Genomic DNA, 13,744 nt, shown 5'->3' with positions numbered 1-13,744 from the left:
CTGAGTGCCACCAGGGCTCATGAGGATGAAATCCATCCAAGACTGGGTCGCACCAGGGCTCATGAGGATGAAAATCCAAGACTGAGTGCCACCAGGGCTCATGAGGATGAAAATCCAAGACTGAGTGCCACCAGGGCTCATGAGGATGAAATCCATCAAAGACTGGGTCGCACCAGGGCTCATGAGGATGAAAATCCAAGACTGAGTGCCACCAGGGCTCATGAGGATGAAATCCATCCAAGACTGAGTCGCAACTCCCGGGGAAAGGAAGAAAAAAAAATGAAAAGAGGGAAGGTGGCATACCCTTTTGAAAAAAAAAACTGTTTGATTTCTTTGTCATGTGTGGGGAATAATGAGTTTCAAGTTCTGCATGTTTCGTGGTAATATTGAAGTGAAAATGAAAAAATGAGTCTATAGATTTATACAAAAAATGTTGAGCACAAATATCTAGAAATGTTTTATTACGGTTGAAAAAATCTGATTCGAAGAGGGTCTGTCTGTGTTGTTAGTTTACTTTTGCTGACAAGCTGCAGAGAGGCCAGAAAAAGGGAGGGAGGCTGTTAAAATTGTGTTGAGGTTCAGAGACTGTCTTTCAAAAGAGAGCCTTTGATGAGGACTTTGTGTGTGCAAGAAAACTGGAATTATTTTGAGTTACTTGGCATAAATGGAAACTAAGCATATAATTTCTATGAGAAATGTTTAAAAGGTTAAATTGTGTTTCAAAAGAGTTTTCCTTGTTACTTCTGAGAAACAAAGGCTGTTTTCTTAAAAAGTTTTCTTTTGCATCTGGGCCTCATGCCAAAAAAGATAGTGGGAAAATCTTGGCAGACAGTCCAAGGTAAAAACGATAAGTTATGAACTTGTTAACTGTGTCTTAAAAAAAAAAAACCTGATCCAAGTTTGTTAGAATGTTTCTTCCCTGTCATTTTTGTTAAACTCAGGCGAAATGCCCAGAGAAAGATAATGGAATTCCAGTGGACAGCCAAGGTCAACGAAAGCCGCTGTGAACTAGTGGAGTTTTAAAAATGTAATGTAAATTTAATATGAAAAAAAACAAAAACAAAAGAAAAATGATGATAAATGAGTGATGATGTAAATGTATATGTATGTATATATATATATATATATATATATATATATATATATATATATATATATTGGGGTTCTGTCTTTCACCTGGATCTTAAATCCTTGCTTTGGACTTGTTTTGAGACAACTGGGTGAGAATGTTTCATGAGCTGAGAGAGAGAGTGTGACTTTATCTAAACAACTAACCACTAATCAGAATTCCTGTTGACCTTGTGTAAATGAGGTGTATGTGTTGGATTCAAAATGCATAAAGAGTTATAAACAATGTTAGTAGATTTTAAAATGTATGTTGGACATGTGAATTTAATGAAAAAAGATGACAATTGAGTGATGTGATTCTAAATAAGAGATGTAGAGTGATTTTGGTTAAATCATTCTGTGTGTAAATATCTGCTATTTCCTGAAATGAGAAAAAATCCTGGTTTCTGTGTGCTGTGCATTCTGACCTGGGAAAATGTCTTGAGAAAAAGCCAACATGTTTGTTCAGAGGCAATTCGGAAGCTGTAGATATCTTTTTTTTTTTTGAAAAAAAAATGGTCTCAGGCTTGAAAAAAAAATTCCTTGTTTTGAAAGAACAATGCTTCAGTGTTTTTGGAGAACATGGTGATACAACAGATAAGAGCTGGACATTTGCCCAGAAATTGAATCTCAAGAAAAAAAAAATGAGCCTGAACAAGTGTACTTTTGAAAACTCAAGCCTCTGTGGGCTACTTCCCCCTTTTTCTGTTCGACAGACTGTTTAAACCCCTTACAGGTTATAGGGAAATGTTAAAAGTTCTTTTTTGCAGCACTTTGGAATACAAGTAATCTTGGTAAGTCAAGAAGAAGGAGAAGGAATGTGAATGAATGTTTTGGAAAGGAGATGGATACTGAAAAGAGAGGACAAGGAGAGGAGTTATTAGTTGTGGAGACTTTGTATGGAAAACTGTCACAAGGTGGCAGTGCAAAAAAATATATTTATTTTTGGAAAAAAATTGATCCCATATTCCTGACACAGAAGGATTAAGAACTGACATTGATTTTTAAATTTTTGATTGACATTTTATTCAAAAAGGGAGCGAGTGCCCAAGTGATAAAAAGTTATCCTTTTGAGAACCAAAGGCATGATATAATTGGCTACAACTCATGTTGCTTCATAATAATTTTGTGAGATTTGGATTCTGGACTTTGTGATTTTGGCCCAGCTCTTTCTAAAGGTTACGGAAAGGGAGGACTAGGACTCTTGTAAACGGGACATTAGATCATGCAAATAGGGGCATTTTTTCCATCGCCCCCAGCCTGGATTTTGCCAGATTTGAGAAGCGGCAGGAGGCTTTTCAACGTGTGTTACTAACAAATTTTGATCTGTTAAAGCTGAAGAATAAGAATGTAGCAACGAGTCGGTGTAAAAGGGGAGTTGAGTAAGTTTAACACTGCAGCAGGACTGGAGTGGAGGATTGCATTGCAGCAAGTGGATAGACGATTGTTAAATCGTTTGCGGAAAAGAAAAGAAAAAGATGCGGAGAAGAAAGATTTTGTTGGATTTCAAGACAGATGAGTGTGTTGTCGAAGGCACAACCTCTGAGGAGGCCTGCCGTGGATGTGAGCGAAACGACTAGAGAGAGTGCTTCAAGAGCCATACAGCCTGGAAGAATGAGTATTTCCCTCCCCTTCTTTTCCCTCTCATTGTTTTTTGCTAGTCTCTTACAGGTCCTGAACTCCTGTATGGGATAAAACCAGAAGTCTATGAGACATGTTTATTGAGAGGCCTGGGAAGGCCTATAGGTGTTGCTGAGTGCTAAGGCTGTGATGGAGTGTAGCATCAGGCTGGAGGCTGTAAGGGCTGACCAACTCAACAACATACAATTTTCTATTTTGATCCAACTCTCCTGGTTAGGACCTTTTGTAACGGGACATTGCAAATAATTCGGATTTTTGCCGGATTTGAGAGACAATGAGGGACTTTTTCATATGCCATCTAACAACCTTGCTTTTTAAGCCAAAAGGAGGATATAGCACGGAGACAATGTGACAAAGAATAAAATAAGTTAACCATTGCAGCAGGACCAGAGTAAAAAGGATTTCTGCAGATCGCGAAAGAAGGCCCATGGAGGAATCGTTTCTCAAGAGGCCATGGAGGGGTCGTTTGGGAGCTGAATAGTGGCCTACCTGCCCCACCCGTGGAGAGACAAGGGATTTCAACAAGATTGGCTGAGACAAAAGTGATGCCGAACAGGATGATCGACAGATGGGTAATCCGTTCCCCCCCTTCTCTCTCACTATCTTCCTGCTTTCTTTTTCAGCTTTTTGGACTCCTGTTCCTAAATTGGAGATCCATAAGGCATTGTTACTGAGAGGCCTGTTTTCCAAAATGGAGATCCATAAGGCATTATTACTGGAAGGCCTGTTTTGGAATCCAAAACCCGCAGGGGTTGAGTCTACCCCACACCACACGCTGGGTATACTGGGTATGACAGCTAAAGCCCTGTGAGAGATGGAGATTTTCTTTACAGACTTTTCTTTACACAGAGACTATTCTTAGAGACTAGAGACTTGATTGGACGAAAAGAGACTTTCTTCAAATTAACAGAACATTATTCCTTTGATCAAGGAAGAGGAAACACACCCCCAGTTTGACTTTATGCCAAAGACTGAAAAGACCTGAAAGTTGGACATGTATGTGAATGGCCACCTCTGGCCCTAGCAACAAATCCATCATCGGAAGAAGCCAAATGACTGGGCTAGATCAGAATTCTACTGTGGACTATATCCTTTCTAAAACCTGATTAATATTTTTAATCCTCATGTGTTGTTTACCTCTGGTGATGAAACTATGTACAAATGCTATTCTGCGCTCATTTTCCACTGAAAAGATAGCTCGGCTGCAAGCTAGAAGGGATTGGAGGGACCCATAAGTCTGCTCATTTGGTTTGCTTCAGCTTTTGTATACACGCTTCGCAAAAAAAAAAATGGGGGAATAAGGCAGGAATGAAGGGGTAGGAGGAAATGGCCATATAAGGAGGTACGAGCAGGTCAGGTACACAGCCGATGGGTTATCACATGATTTCCCCGAAATCATGTGTTTTGAGAGAAATGAAAGTAATGACAAAATGTAATACTGCACCACAAATATGCACCAATGGTTTGATATGTGGGCGGTCATAAACCGAACCCATTGAATTGTATAAATAGACACTTGACCCTGTCGGCGGGGTTCTCCCTTTTCAGCACCTAGTTGTGCGTGGGATGAACCTCTGCAGCTGCATGAACTTTAGTAAACTGCTTTCTTTGGAAAAAACTCCAGTTGTCTGTCTCCTACTTCCACTGCGTCCGCACAGACACATGAGAAGCCGAGAAGAGGGGAAGTCTGGCTTCCGCTACAATACATTTATCAGGATTTCAATGGGAAGTGTGGTCCTCCTTCTAGCCAATGAGATAGTCAAGTTAATTAGGGTTGTTGTTGTTGTTGTTGTTGTTGTTGTTGTTGTGTGCCTTCAAGTCATTTCAGACTTTGGGTGAGCCCAAGTCTAAAATTTATTTATTTATTTATTATTTACTGCATTTATTTACTACATTTGTATCACACCCTTCTCACCCCAAAGGGGACTCAGAGTGGCTTACAAATTATATGTACATACAATATATTATATTATTAGCATAGCACAATATTAGCATTATATATTATTATATTGAACTATACCACTATACTGTAATATTATTAGTAATATTATATGTAATATAGAATATATAATTAATATTATTATATGGCATTATTATTAGTGTTGTATTGTATTACATTATAATGTTATTATCAATATTATATGTATATAGAATATATTATATTATAAAACTGAGGGCGTGGGCCAGGTAAATGACCTCGGAGGGCCGCATCCGGCCCCCGGGCCTTAGATGGGGACCCCTGATCTAGGGCATCCCCTGGGCAACATCCCTGCAGACAGACAATTCTCTCACACCAGAAGCGACTTGCAGTTTCTCAAGTCACTTCTGACATGATAAAAAAAAATCATATCCTGAAAAGATATGACTTGCTAGAAAGGTCCATAATGCTTGGTGAAGGTTGAGCACAGCAAGAAAAGAGAAACCTCAATCCAGGCCACTTCTGCACTGCCCTATATCCCAGGATATGATCCCAGATTATCTGCTTTGAACTGGATTATATGTTCACAGTGCTATATAATCCAATTCAAACAGATAATCTGTATTTTATATGCCAATGTAGAAGGGGCTTAAGATGGAGAGACCCAATCAAGGAAGTCACGGCTATTTGTGATTGCTGGAGATTTCTCTCATTCATGGAGCTGCCATAAATTGAAGACTTCTTGCATTTAACAGCAGTCACCTCTGTATTCATTATAGGGTTCTTCCTGGAAGAACTGAGTGTGGGTAGAATTATTACAATGACCAGGCTCACACAAAGAAGGGAAGCTGGAATATTTTTACAACCCCTTTTCATAATGAGGATGATAGAATAGCTCCTGGGTTTACAGACAAGGGAAAAATAAAAGTCATAGTGAAGAGGGAGTGGAAATTATTCATATGGTAATTCTACAGTGCATGAAAATAATGTGTGGAAGGTACTCACAGGTTAATTTTTGTCAAGGATGAACACAAAAGTGTCTTTTTTGACTGGAAGCAAAGCCAGTTCTTTCAACAATATCATAAAGAGAAGCAGAAGTGTCTGTTGAGAAGACGCAAACATCCTTTTCAGATTTAAGGCTGCGTGTACCCTGCCGTATAATGCAGTTACAGAATGCAGTTTAACTGCATTGAATTGGATTATATTACGGTATTGACTGCATTATTTGGCAGGGTAGATCCAATCCAAGTCTGCAATGTTGATCCCAAAGTCTCATGTGCCACGATTCATCAAGAAAGTTGTTTTCCACATTTTAAACAGAAGTATGGATTGCAGAAAAGGTAACTTCCTGAAGTGTACATATATAAATACTTGTCCAAACAGTTTTACTTTTGTAAGGCAAATGTGATGATCATAAAGGGCTTCATTACATTTGTTTAGCAGTTATACATTTAAAACTAATCTGCAGATATCCTATAGTATAAATATAAGCTAATTTTTGACATGAGATAGGGTGTACTGGAGGGTAGATTAGGACTGTTAAATTTCTTAGTTTGAGAAAGAAATGTGTTGACATTATTATTCTTATTTAAATTGTATTACCTAATGAGCATTTTATAAGCTGATACCACTTTTATCTTTCTTCCTTTTGAAGCAGCTCTTGGGAACCAAATGGGACTTTATAAATGCTCCAGCAGTCTCTTCTCAGACCAATAGTTTTGGAGATGCTCCACCCTTTGGAAGATGTTTAGCCAAATCATCACTTTTTAAATTTAGTCACAGTTTTTCTGAGATTATCATGCAATCCTCTTGACCAATGAACGATGAGCATTTAAACTAGAAATGGGAAACTGTGGCTTTCCTTGTATTGTTGGATGTTGGCTCCCAGGATCATTCACTATTGACAATGCTTGGTAGGGCTGATGGAATTGTAGTCCAACAATAACTGGAGGTCTTTTGTTTCCAATTTCTAATACTCATTTGTTTAAGTATGGAGAAGACAGCTCTCAATGCAACAAGAAACTTATTGGCATGAAAGGAGATGTAGTAGGGCTGGAGATCTAAAGCATATACGGTAGATCCTATGAGATATTGTTTATTCACACTTTCCCTATTCAGCTATTCCAGCATCTGACAGCAGTGAAGAGCCGTGCCTCTAGGATTTTCTGTCTCGTGTTAAAATCATCTAAGGGAATGTACACTTTTACTTAGTTGGAGCAAGTTGGGGTACAGTTGGCTGTTTCCCTTCAGGAAACACAATATTTTCGGTTTAGCACTTACCCCTTTTTGACTTTGGTAGTTTAAGGGGCTGTTCTGTATTGCGGGCCAGTGGCTTCCATATGAAGGATATGGTGAATTTGTTCTGGGTCTTTTTCCATACTGTTAAGAAGTTCTCCAAGGTCACTATAAAATACATTCGGCACCTTGGATTACTCAAGGTGTAAAATCTGTAATAAAACCAAGAATAGATTCACTGCACCATGACAAGGAAGCCACTGGTATTATTTGTGTTACAAAAGGTATAAATTCAAGTTTATCCCCTCACTTTTTACCGTTGGTCAATCAGAGACTTTTTCTTTTCTTTTCCCCTTCAATGAATGATGAGAAGGTTTAATTCTTTGTGCGGGAAATGTCTGGGGGCCTTTGACTGTTGCGTATTCTTGTTGTATGTCTGCCGATCCTATCACACCTAACAGATGCTGGAAAATGCTTGTTGTGTTTCTGTGTAGAGTAATAATTAAACAGGGCAAGTGATAATGACTGACTTTATGGCAGTGAGGGAGCTGTTCTACTATGTATGAAACTCCAGCCCAGAATCGGGTTGTCTATGAATGATATGATGCCATGTTACTTGTGCTCCAGGTGAGGAGTGACCCCTTCCAAAATGGATAGCTCTGTCCCAGCTATCCAGGGCCAATTAAGGTCCTTGACATTTTGATATTGCGACCTTTAGGGGCAGGGGTAATCTTGAGCTAGGGTTCATCTACACTGTAGAATTAATGCGCTTTAATTGCCACGGATCAATGCTATGTGATCCCAAGAGTTGCAGCTTGGTAAGGCACAAGCTGTCTTTGGCACAGAAAGCTAAAAGCCTTGTAAGCCACCTTTCCATTGCATTGGGCCAGGGCAGTTAAAAAGTGTTGTCAAACTACATTAATAATGTAGATGCCCAAAATTATGGAAAAATTATTAAATATAAAAATTATATTGGAGCCTGAAACCTTTCTATCAGTTCTCATTCATAAATGAATTTCAAAAGAATATGAGAGAATTTTTCAATGCATGGTATCAGCAATCAGAATATTATTTGCAAAATATTGGGAGACCACAGACAACACCAACAGTGGAAGAATGGAAAAACACAAGGTGGGGATGCCTCTGCCCACAAACATCAAGTTACCTTTCATCTTTTCCATGCCTACATTTTTGTCAATAGAACAATATACTGAAAATAAATAAAATTAATATTTTGATTTTTAAAAAATTAATGTAGATGTACCCCTAGAGCTCTTCAGTCAGTCATAATCCCACAGATAGTAGCTTTGCCCCATTGGCTTCTCAAGCGCATACCTCAAATGTCTGAACCTGTAGTTCCTCTCATTGATCAGGAATACTATTGCGACAGCACCTCATCATTAGGCAAAACTAATTGTCTCACAACAGTCTAAACCCAGATTACACTCTCTATTAATGGGGGGGAAATCCAACTTTAGCGTTGCTTTTTTGTTTCTTTTTATAAGGTAAAGGTTTCCCCTGACGTTAAGTCCAGTCATGCCTGACTCTGGGGGTTGATGCTCATCTCCATTCTAAGCCGAAGAGTCTGCGTTGTCCATAGACACCTCCAAGGTCATGTGGCTGGCATGACTGCATGGAGCGCTGTTATCTTCCCGCCGGAGCGGTACCTATTGATCTACTCACATTGGCATGTTTTCGAACTGCTAAGTTGGCAGAAGCTGGAGCTAACAGCGGGCACTCACTCCGCTCCTGGGATTTGAACATACGACCTTTCGGTTTGCAAGTTCAGCAGCTCAGTGCTTTAACACACTTCGCCACCGGGGCTCCTTTCTTTTTATAGGTTCAAGGTATTTGTTACATTGAGTAATTTCAGCTAACAACTAAATGTGGGTTCAGAGCCCGCTGTGCTACACTACTCCAAAGGTCATATCAAGACACAAACCAGGATTGAAGGCAACGGACAGAGGTTTATTCTTTCTCACCATAAAGGATGTCAGCACAGAGTCTGTACTCAAAAAGAATCAACATAAGGCATACAGAGAAGTACAGAGCATTTTACCCACTTTAACAGTCATTCAAAATCCCTGCAACCTCCCCTGATTGGCAGAAAATCTGGCCTGGTTTAGATCTCGGTTCCTGTTGGCTGGGAATTCCTCCTTATGTCACTGGCTGGAGGAGATTCCCCCATGATGGGAAAAAGGAACTAAGGCAGGAATGAAGGGGTAGGAGGAAATGGCCATATAAGGAGGTACGAGCAGGCCAGGAACACAGTCGATGGGTTATCACATGATTTCCCCGAAATCATGTGTTTTGAGAGAAACGAAAGTAATGAAATGTAATACTGCACCACAAATATGCACCAATGGTTTGATATGTGGGCGGTCGTAAACCGAACCCATTGAATTGTATAAATAGACACTTGACCCTGTCGGCGGGGTTCTCCCTTTTCAGCATCTAGTTGTGTGTGGGATGAACCTCTGCAGCTGCATGAACTTTAGTAAACTGCTTTCTTTGGAAAAAACTCCAGTTGTCTGTCTCCTACTTCCACTGCGTCCGCACAGACACACGAGAAGCCGAGAAGAGGGGAAGTCTGGCTTCCGCTACAGAACCACTGTGGTTGATTGGTTTAAAGTCTAAGTTTGTTTAATGGTCCACCTCCATGTGGGATGTGAGTGTTGATGCCAAATGCATATAGTCCCATGATCAATGTAATGTCCAGTCCAGGTAAACAAAGAAATAGACTGGAAAACACAAAAGAGTGATTGAGATTACTTGATGAAACAATGGGCTGGTTTCATTCATAGCAGGTCTCCTGGTGTGTGTCGGCCAATGGCTTCGATCCCATCAATAGAAGCCAGAGAGTCTCCCAGTGCAAGTAAGCAGATTTATGAATGGGGAAGAGATTTGTCAATGGAAGGGAGTTGTGGTTTACATAAACACAATAGATATCCCATCACTGAGACTTGAGCACCTCCAGGCTTGCCTACATTCGCCATCTTAGCCTTTCCCAAGGCATGAGATTAAGCAAGGCATATAGACTTGCAGTTCCAGTTACCCTTTAAGGGCTGGTTTCATTTGATATAATTTATACAATTTCATAAAGCTAGATTTAATATAAAAGGGGATATACAGCTAGTGGACTTTTCTGAAGTTGAGAAGAAGTATTTCGACATTGCGAAGTTGGAAAAAAAGGAAAAATACAATAAATTATTGTTTAATTTATCTCTGTCCTTTTGTGTTTACTTATGGGGGTCAATTGCTCGGTAACCGTTGCATCCAATGATAAGGGCTAAGTACTCATGATAAATTAAGTTGCCAGATTAGTTAATGTTTTTCTAATTAAAAAGAAGGAAAACTAATCACAAATTTTAATGTTAAGTGATTGGTGCAAAATGGAATGTCAGAATGAACTTAATTCCAGAATCAAGTTATTAATTCAGTCATTGATTAAGTGGGAGACAGTGCTGAAGAGCCAAGAATTGTTTTCTAGGTGGTACAAAAGCCGGAGTTTCTTAAATTTTTGCACAATTACTTTTTGTTATCCTCTCAGGGTAGGGCAATTACAATATTTCAGTCATAAGATTTATACCAAGAGACGTGGATGACCTTGGACTACTCATTAGTTCTCAACTTGATTACAGGGTGACTAAGCATAATGAGGAGGAAGAGAACTATTATGCTACATGAACATATCTCATGTTTCTTTGAGCAGTCTCACTAATTCTTATCTCTAAAGCAAAATCATATTTTGAAGTTTATCTGAGGACACATTGGCAATAGTCCAGTTCACTGCTAGATGTACTTCAGCTCATTGAAGGGAGACTCTAAAGCAGAGTTTCTCAAACGGTGCTCTTTCAAATGTTTTGGACTTCACCTCTCAAAATCTCCAACAGCTGGTAAACTAATCGGGATTTCTGGGAGATGAAGTCCAAGACATCTGGAGGAGCACAGTTTGAGAAACACTGCTCTAAAGAAATGTGGCTATTAATGAGAAGTATAACATTCCATTAAAATCATATGGTGTGAACTAATGTTCAAAAACAAGTATAATGGTCATTCACACTGTGAATTATGTTAATGTCCGTCACTCATGACATTTTAAATACCCAATAACTTTTTGTGATTTCTTAGTAAAGGAAACATAATCTAATTCTTCCTCAAAAGATCAGAAATACCTGCATAATTTTATGCAGCCCTTGGGAAATATAGGGCAATGGTCATAACCGGCATCTATCTGGATCCTATTACATTATATCCTATTCTCACAACCATATAAATATACTTTATTTCTGAGGCTTTAATACCATTCCATAATACATTTGCAGAAGTAGCCTTATGTGCACAAAAGTTTGTGCAAAAATAAATATTTTTAATGTTTTTATTACAAAACATTTTACATGCTACAATTGTCTTGTCATGTCGTTTATTCCCATATATAGACATGCTCCCAGCCCCACATCATTCATGTAACATTATAAAATTACAGCTCAGTCAGTTTTATTACTTCTACTTCTTCTAATTTCATCTATTGCATATAATTATTATAATATATTTTCTAAATTGTTCATCCACAATCTTTCTTCCTCAGTTGGAGGTTTGGCTTCCCCATTACTTTTACACATGAAGCTAATAAATGGTTGTTATGTATTATCAAATAGATGATCTTTTGATATAGATATGGGCTATATATATAGCTCTATTGGAAAAGTTAACCTATAAAAATCAGTAATTCCTGAAAGTGCTGCCACATTTCTCCCCCTCCTTTTCCCTTTCCTTCCTCTTTTTTAGCAAGAGACCAACACGCTTTGAAAACTCCCAAAGGGACTGCCAGTTTTCCCAACTTAAAGGTCAAAGACAGTGAAGAAATGAGAGCATCCCAGTGCATGGTTCTCACCAGAGCTCAGACCTTGTACTTGCTTTTTAAACTACTTGAAAGACTATGCTCTCTCACAGTTTTGTGAACAATACATGATAACTAATTAAATGGACTTCCAAATGAACAGCTGGGTAAAGTGACTGTCTATATCTCTAGTGTATTAAAATAAGACTCCCAGACCATATCAACATATATATTGAAATTCTGATCTAGCAAATGCTTTAAGCATGTAGAAGGCTGTATGGGTTTCAATGGAGAGTGAAGGTGATGTACAGAGGGAAATCTTTATGTTTGATTTGTTTTTCTTCAGCAATGGGATCAAACAAACACAGAGTAAGAATAAGATACATCAGAAGCGGTGCTTGGCAAACTTTGGTCCTCATGATATTTCAGACTCCCAAATTCCTTACTATTGGCCAAACTGCCCGGGGCTTTTGGGAATTGAAGCCCAAAACTCCTGCATTAAAAGAGTCTTGTTCTATTTGCACAATGTGAAATAAATAAAATATGTTTTTTTGAATTTTATTAACATTTGTCAAAATACCGGAGTAAAATTGCATCAATGGTGCCATAATAACACTAATAAGGTTACCAGATTAAGTGCATCCTGTATTTTTAGTAGTTAAGAAAGCCTGGAGCAGAAAGATGTAGCAACATCTCTTTTACCCACAACTTCTCAATATTGTACTTTACTGTCATTGTTGAGAGCTGTGCAGTCAACTGTAAGAACATAATTTGACTATTTCCCTGCTACTGCCCTTCCTCTCTATGGGGCAGTACATATACATATATATTGGGCTACATCAGGTATGGTCAAACCCTGTCCCATGGGCCGGATGCAGCCCCTTGGGCCCTTCCTTCCAGCCCACGTCTGCCTCTGCCTTCCTCTCTGCATGCGAATGCGGCAGTCCACCGCACCCCCAGGCTGAGAGGAGAGCCAAGGCAGATCCATGTGATTGCCGAGAGTTCTCTGGAGCTGAGAGGAGAGCTGTGGGAAGGACAGGCCATAGAGCTCTCAGCAGCAGTCTGGCTTCTCCTCCTCTCAGCCAAGGTACATCCATACTCCAGAGTCAACACTGTTTGACATCACTTTAACTGCCATAGCTCAAAGCTGTAGAATTAGCCTTCTCTGCCAAAGAGGGCTGGAGCTTCATCAAACAACTCCATAGCATTGAGCTCTGGCAGTTAAAGTGGTGTCAAACTGCATTGATTCTACAGTGTAACTGCACCCTCAGTTTGCAACAGTAGAAATAAGCTAAGAACAAAAGGAGGAAAGAGAAATGGTAATTTGTAAAGTAGCTGAAAAATAGAAGAACAAAAGATTGACTGGGACCATTCCCGCCAAATCAGGACAGTTGGATTGTGTGTGTTTTCTGTACATGGGATGGGAGGAGAAAGCCATTTTGTCCTCTGTATCCGACCTCAAAATATCTTGGGTCACTATTGCGTGGCTTGCCAGAAGGAAAAGTGAAAAGGATCCCAGGCTGGTAGGACATGACTCAGCTACAACGTGCAGGTCTTATAAATTATATCAATAGTGTCACGTAATCGTTACCAAGGGAATTAATCAGTGTACTTCATTCAGCAGTAGTCTGAATAAAGTACACTGATTAATTTCCTTGGAATTATCTGCAGTGTCTGTTGCTTGGTGCTAGACTTGCGATGCAGAGTATAGATAAGCAGGAACATAAAAGGAAGGCAACAATGACAAATTTATGTAAAGCAACTCCTATGAGGAAATGTTGGAGGTGGTCCATTTCTTTAGCCAGAGGAATTAAACACCAAAGGGAAGTATGATGGTGTTCTTCAAATACAAAAAAGAAAAAAAGAAAAAAGGCAAAGATGCTTCTTCACACCCCTAGATCTGAAAATATTAGAAAAATCACAAAATTTGAAAACATCTCTACTCTGCATGGGATGATGGGAGCTGAGAAAGCAACTTTGGGTATTTTAAGGTTCCATATGTG

The sequence above is a fragment of the Anolis carolinensis genome, chromosome 4, assembly GCF_035594765.1.
Source record: "Anolis carolinensis isolate JA03-04 chromosome 4, rAnoCar3.1.pri, whole genome shotgun sequence".
In the NCBI taxonomy this organism is placed as follows: Eukaryota; Metazoa; Chordata; class Lepidosauria; order Squamata; family Dactyloidae; genus Anolis; species Anolis carolinensis.
This window is presented reverse-complemented; position numbering follows the sequence as displayed.